Source organism: Lactuca sativa, chromosome 7 (genome assembly GCF_002870075.4).
Source record: "Lactuca sativa cultivar Salinas chromosome 7, Lsat_Salinas_v11, whole genome shotgun sequence".
In the NCBI taxonomy this organism is placed as follows: Eukaryota; Viridiplantae; Streptophyta; class Magnoliopsida; order Asterales; family Asteraceae; genus Lactuca; species Lactuca sativa.
In genome coordinates this window covers 123,680,939-123,688,038 of record NC_056629.2, presented here as the reverse complement: position 1 = coordinate 123,688,038, position 7,100 = coordinate 123,680,939, and the positions used below count along the sequence as shown (strand labels likewise).

The window sequence follows — 7,100 nt, the reverse complement described above, 5'->3', positions numbered from 1 at the left end:
CTTCCTAATTTGAGGAGTTAGATGGCTCAACTTCTTCACAAATGACAACCTAATCTTCAGAGTCAAAATGAGAGTTGACAATTTGATCAATATTAGGAACAACAGGCTGAATGACATTTGGAAAGAACTGGGGAATAGGGTTTGAAGTACTGAAAGTAAGTTCACTCAGAATGGAAGAAGGATGATCAATATGACCATGGATGAATGAGTCTTCATCAAATGTGACATGAGCAGTTTTCTTAATAGTTTTCCTTGAAAGCCTGAATACCCTATAGGCCTTGGACACACTAGAGTATCCTAGAAACACTCATTCATTAAATTTGGCTTTGAAATTTGAACAATGATATCTTTGATTCAAAATGTAGCAGACACAACCAAACACATGAAAGTAATAGATGTTTGGTTTTCTCCCCTTAAGCAGATCATAGATAGTCTTCCTATGACACTTAACAATGACGGAACGGTTTTGAGTGTAACAAGCTGTGTTGATAGCTTCAGCCTAAAAGAATAGAGGAAGACAAGCTTCAACAACCATAGTTCTCCCATCTTTAATGAGAGTTCTATTTCATCTTTCGGCAATGTCATTTTGTTTGGGGGCTTACCACCAGACCAGTTTTGAGATATTCCTGAATTTAAGCAAAATCTTATAGGGAGGAGTTTCTAAATTCAGTTTCGTGATTACTACGTAATTGTATGTCTTTATGATCATAAAGAACTTCGCATTGCTTAATGAGTGATACGATTTCATCAGCAGCATGACATTTGTTTCTTAAAAATATTACCCATGTAAATCTTGAATATTCATCTACAATGATGAGAGTGAACTTCTTCCCAACTCTTGAATTAATTGGGACCGGTCCAAAAAGGTACATATGGAGGAGACGAGAAAAAGGAATTTGGCTTGAAGGAAGACTTGGTTTTCTTTCGTTTTTCACACGTTGAACATAGCTTATCTTTGACAAACTGCATCTTAGGAATTCCTCGCACAAGCTGATTTGTAACACCAGTCAAAATAGGTCAACAACAACCACATATGATTATGCCAATCACGTAATGTGATTTTGTTAAACTAGAAATGTGATAAACTTACTATGTAATTCATGTAAAAGTATGAACTTTCATACATAATTTATGATACAACTTAAAGTATACGTCCATACGATTCCAAAAATATAGAGCACATCTAAATCTGACTTCGCGTGAAGAAGTTATGATAAACCGAACACTATAAAATTTCTATAATAAGAGGAATTTAAAATACACTTAGAATTAGCTATTGGATTCTAAAAGAAATTCGTAGTACTGGGAATTAGCTAAGCGTGCATATAAAGAACGTCAAAAACGGAGCTCATATGCAAAAGTTATGACCTTCCGAACATGCAGCTGTCTAAGGACATGACACTTGGTAGAAACCCTAGCCGCCTTAAGTCATGACGTGAAACGTGTCCGAGACACTAATCGGGGCTAGAAAACATATGTTAAAGCTACGGGGTGACTCATGGATGTTCACGGCGTGACCTAAGGTATGTCACGACGTGAAATGGCCCAAAAGAGCCTATAAATAACGATCAAGACCATTTCATTCCTTACACCAAATCTCTTCTTTCTCTCTCGTTTCCGAAGGCCGTTTCCCTTCCCGAGCCTGACAACGATGAGCCTCTGACCGTTTAGATTCTATAGATCACGCTACTAGGGTGAGTTTCACGGCCCCACTTTCTAATATTTTCGGGGTAAAACGCATGCTAAGTATTGTATATGCGTTACTATTATGTCTATATGATAGTATATTAGTATCAACGTACATAGTTATAATAACCGGGATATAGTTGTTCTAAATATAATATTTTGAATATATACAACTATTATCAACTTGTTAGCATGTTCTTATACTAATGTAGATCTTGAGTTATACTTAGGATTCGATATATATATATATATATATATATATATATATATATATATATATATATAACTAATCATATATAAATATCTTCTTTTATATAAAAATATCATTTATATAAATTGTAACTAGCTTATTTTATATAAAACTACTTTCTATATAAATTGAACTAGTTTATTAAGATATAAATATAACTTATAAATAATCATACTTTATGATATATTTCATAAGTTGTTATTTCTTCAATAAATATTATTTCTACAAATAATAAATTTCCAATTAGTAAAATATTATTTCCATAAAATAATATTTTTTCAATTAAATACAAGTGCTGATATATTTATTAATAATCAAATTATACCAATAAATAATCAATTGACGGTAACTTGTTGTATGGGTGTGACCCTATAGGATCATATATTATTAGCAATATCATTCTATAATGAATCTTGGACATACTAGATGTTTCAAACAAGTGGTCAATCATTTATAGTGTTAATCATATTGATATTAATGGTTTCGAGCACTATTCTTGTCTTTTTTAGCCACTGCAGAAGTTGTTCTCAACGATTGTAGGAGATTTATTTGATGAATTGAATCTAAAAGAAGATGAGGAAGATTCAAAACTTGATAAAGCCACTTAGAACAAATCACTTTAGATAATTCTAAACACTGCTCTGATACTAGTTGTTAGTCCCTTAACAATCAATTCACCAAGAATATAAATGTAAAAATAAGAACAAGAGAATTACTTTGAAAACATCTTTACTGAAAAATAAGTTTCGTAAACCAAGAGGTAATCAGATAACATATTCTAATTATACAAACCCTCTTGATCGATTACCCTTTACATAAGAGGGTATTGATACATACATACATACATACATACATATACAAAATTGCAAAAATGGTCCCTGTGGTACGCAATTTTTTTGGGGTTTTAGTCCAAACCCTGACTTTTTTGGATTAGTGCTTCTTTTGAGCTAGTTTCGTTGCGGATTTGGTCCCTCGGTATTTTGAAATGACTGTAATGCCCTTATGATTTATTTTTTTATATTTTTTGTATTTAATTTAAATGAAAAAGAAAACAAGTAATTAATTTGGGCCCACATCTCTCTCTCTCTCTCTCTCTCTCTCTTCTTTAGTGATAAATACACAAGAATATGAATCTCAAGAACATTTTTTTCCTGATTTCAACAACAAGAACATCACATTCACAAACCCATAAATTATTCACGAACCCATAAAGCTTTTCTTCTTGATTTTCCAGAAACCATTCATGAACCCCCAAAATTTCTTCCAAGATCCTTTAAACCCAAAACTGAAACCCATCACACCTACCTTGAAACCAATCTCCAACCAAATAACCCTTGAATACTGCGAATATGAAGATTACAACGAGGATAAGAAGGTATCTAAAATCGCAAGACCATCTCTCCATTTTTTTTTCATCCGTAAGGTTGCTTTTTTGTAGATCAAAAGATTCAGAGTAGCAATGGAACTGAAGCCTTAAATCTCTGTTCGTAAAGGGGGTCAGGAATTTTGACTTAATTCTTTTCCGTTCTTCTGGGTAGTTGAATCTTCTTGCATAAGTTTACCCATGAAATTTCAACATCTGGGTCGTCCCGAGTTTTCTGGGTTTTTAGGTTGTTGATTTCAAATACAGATTCTTCAACAGTGAGGTATGATTTTGTTTGATATGTCTCGTCATGTGTGTTTTTTCTTGATAAACAAATTTGAAACCTAGATTAGGAAACAATCGTTATACCTATGTTTGGAAACGTTCTGGAAATAATTGATTTGGAAAGGATTTTGAAACAATCAATTTGTTCTCAAAATCAAATCCATCGATGAATATTGGAGGAGTTGAGGAGAAAAGGTTCTGATTGGAGGAGAAATAACAAAGATTGTGGTGTTTTTTTTTCTGAATTTAGATAAAGAGGTTTCTTGGTGGTGAAGATGACAGATGAAACTGAGAGGTGGAGCAATATCCCATCTGGTTTTTATTTTTCTATCATATTTTATTTTTGAATCTTAGGATCTGAATTCACGGTTGATCTCTGAACATGTTTGAGATCATATCTTTTGTTTTTTTAGATTGTGGCTATGCTTGAAACAACTCGAATCATTGATGTTAAGAATCTGTTTGTGCATCAGATGTTTAAAAAAATGGCCTTAAAAATGTGCAATTTTTTATTTAATCTGGATTTGTGGTGCTCGAATCTTGTTGTGTTCTTGCTCGTTTGGGAATACATTTACGTTAACAATGAATGTTGCTTGTTGTTTCTGCACACGAGAGAGAGAGAGAGAGAGAGAGAGAGAGAGAGAAAAGGTGGGTCCTTCTTATATTTTTAATTATTAATATTAGATTTATGAAGAAATGAAAGAAAAATGGAAAATAAATACCCCAAGGGTATTACAGCCATTTCACTATTCAGATGGACCAAAAATACAACAAAACAAGTTCAAAAGGACCACTAATCTAAAAAAGTCGAGGTTATTAAAACTCCAAAAAAATACATATCACAGGGACCATTTGTCACACCCCAAAACCAAGAACGGCGGAAACGTTCTGGGGCGGAGGACGTCATGTAAGGTAATCACAACACAGTAAATGTAAATAGGCAAACAACATCATCCATTGCATTAAATATATAAATTTTATACATGCGTGTTCTGTACAGTTTTAGACACCAAAAATATAACGTAAATCAAAATAATAAGATGATGAGTCTTGAGTACGCTCCATCATCTCAAAAGCTGGCATCGGTACCTGTCTACTGATGACCTGAGAATACAAGTTATTTTGAAAGAGTTTATCAGCATTAAGCTGGTGAGTTCATAAGTATTTTTGTGTCAATGTTCGTTGTCAAAAACGTTTGAACCTGTCTCAATGTATAAGTTTGTAAAAGTTTGAATCTCTCAGAAAATCCCATATTTTCTATAAAAGTAGCCTTCTACCAAGGCTTAACTGTTTTGTAAACTCGTCTGTTGTAAAAGTGTATAATTACCCAAGTATAACTATCATTTGTTAAAATATAGTTTGTACATTAATGCTTAAGTGAGATTATCACCAAAATATGTAATGGGTAAATCATTGTAGTACTGTAGTTTTGTATAATAAGAACTACTGTTGTACTAATTACTACTACCTTAAACCGGATTTATATTAAGGTATAATGTGATAATTGCACCATACTATCGACTGATAACAACGACATAAAGAACGGTCGTAATAACGGAATGACGTTTGGCACCCGCAGACCTGCAGGTCCGGCTGTAGCTAGCAGCAAGGTGTAGGATAGTCAATCCAGTATAGATCTATACGCAAACTCAACGCTCTCCCTCCAAGAGAATTCTGGCTACAACTCGGGCCATGACATTTAAGGCATGTTCCGATACAGTGGATCACATTTGTTATCGTGTTCTTGCATATTTGATGAAATGTTTCTTGTTCTAGTATAGTTGTATATGTTCTCGTAGTATAGTTGTATATATTCTCTTCCTAGTATAGACTCATGAATGAACTGACTCATTGATCTAGTAATTGTAATAGTATGATTCTGTGTCACCCCGATGGTAACTTGTTAAAAGTGCGTTTAGTACGTATGATTATGGAAGTACTTTTATGTCTATATATGTATATTTGATATATAATTAATATGGAAACGACCTTCGGATGGTCACCCGAAATCCTATCAGACCACATCCAAATCGAGGAAAAGGAAACAAGGTGGATAGCCTTCCTAAGCCCTTTAAACATTATTTATACGTCTATACATATATGGGCATGCAATTTGTAATATAAAAACATAAATAGGTGTTTATAAGACATTTGAAACATAAGTATATTTTTTTAAAGAAAGACTGACTTGATGTCAATCTATAAAACAATTTGAAGGCGTAGATTTGATTAAAAACAGATTAAGTATAAGGAACATTTGTTTAAATCACAGTTGCAGTGTAAATTCGAAAAGTAAATGGGTTTGGAAAACATTTAGAAGTAAAACAGTTTGATAGATAGTTTGAATAGTGATAAAACCACTGATTTCCCTAGTTATAAATCACATGTGATTAGTGCAATCATATGTGATTGAAACAATAACTATAAGTATTTAACTTGTATTCCCCCCCCCCTTTGAAAGCATATAAACGCATTTAGAATATTTAATAGGTTGATTAAGGGGTATGAAACTCACTTGATTGATTGAAGAAAGCGAGATGGAAAACCGGGCAGAGTCTCGTCTCAGAAAACGGATTTTTCTCGGGATTCTCGGGAATCTTGGGAGTAAAATCGACCCTCGGGACTTGAGCAAAAAGACCAGAGCTTCGGGTTATAACGGGCACGGAAAACGAGACAAAGTTGTGAGAGAGAGAAGAGAAATGAGCAACATTTTCGGAAAGCCTCGCATCCTATTTATAGGAAGGCTGAACCGCCTCCGAACGCGGGGCGTACGCTCGTACGCAGCGCGTACGCGTACGTCATGCATGACCGAAGCCTCGACTGCCTCGGTTCGGATGGGACGGGTTGCTGGGTACGCGGGTCGGATGGGACGTCGGGTCGGATGGGACGTCGGGTCGGACGGGTCGGAGCTTCGGACGGGTCGGACGGGTTAGAACTCTTCGGATAGTGCGACGTGGACGATCCGAGACCCTCGATCTCAATACGCGGGGCGTACGAAGGTACGCAGGGCGTACTTCGGTCCAATCCGATGACTCCCCTTCGGATATTACCGGGAATTTATAATTAAATTTTTATTTATTTTAAATAAACTTCAAAAATTCATATCTCTCTCATACGAACTCCGTTTTTGACGTTCTTTATATCCACGCGAAGGTGAGACCATGATCTACAACTTTCGTTTAGATTCCGTTGGCTAATTCCGAAATTATTTTTATTATTTATTTATTAAAATGACGTGATTAAGGAATTTCTTCAAAATTTCATAACTTCCTCATCCGAAGTCAGATTTGGACGTTCTTTTTATGTACGCAAACCTTGATATGATTCCTACTACTTTATTTAATCCGAATAAGATTTTAGGAAGGTTACATTTTGACCTAAATTTGATCGGTTTTACATTACATTGACTCGAAATATCGGGTTGTCACATCATCCCCCCGTTAGAAGGAATTTCGTCCCGAAATTAGAATTTTAAGCAAGCTAGAATTTACAAATAACTAAGCAAAAAGGTGAGGG

At 34.6% G+C, this 7,100-nt stretch overlaps 1 long non-coding RNA gene across 1 annotated transcript; it reads left to right on the top strand.

Annotated features, from left to right (window-relative positions):
• The first annotated feature begins 2,825 nt into the window (after positions 1-2,825).
• LOC111897162 (uncharacterized) lies at positions 2,826-4,101 on the top strand. The gene is made up of 2 exons (XR_002852119.2): positions 2,826-3,582; positions 3,835-4,101. It is a non-coding gene; the product is annotated as an uncharacterized LOC111897162 (long non-coding RNA).
• Positions 4,102-7,100: the final 2,999 nt, after the last annotated feature.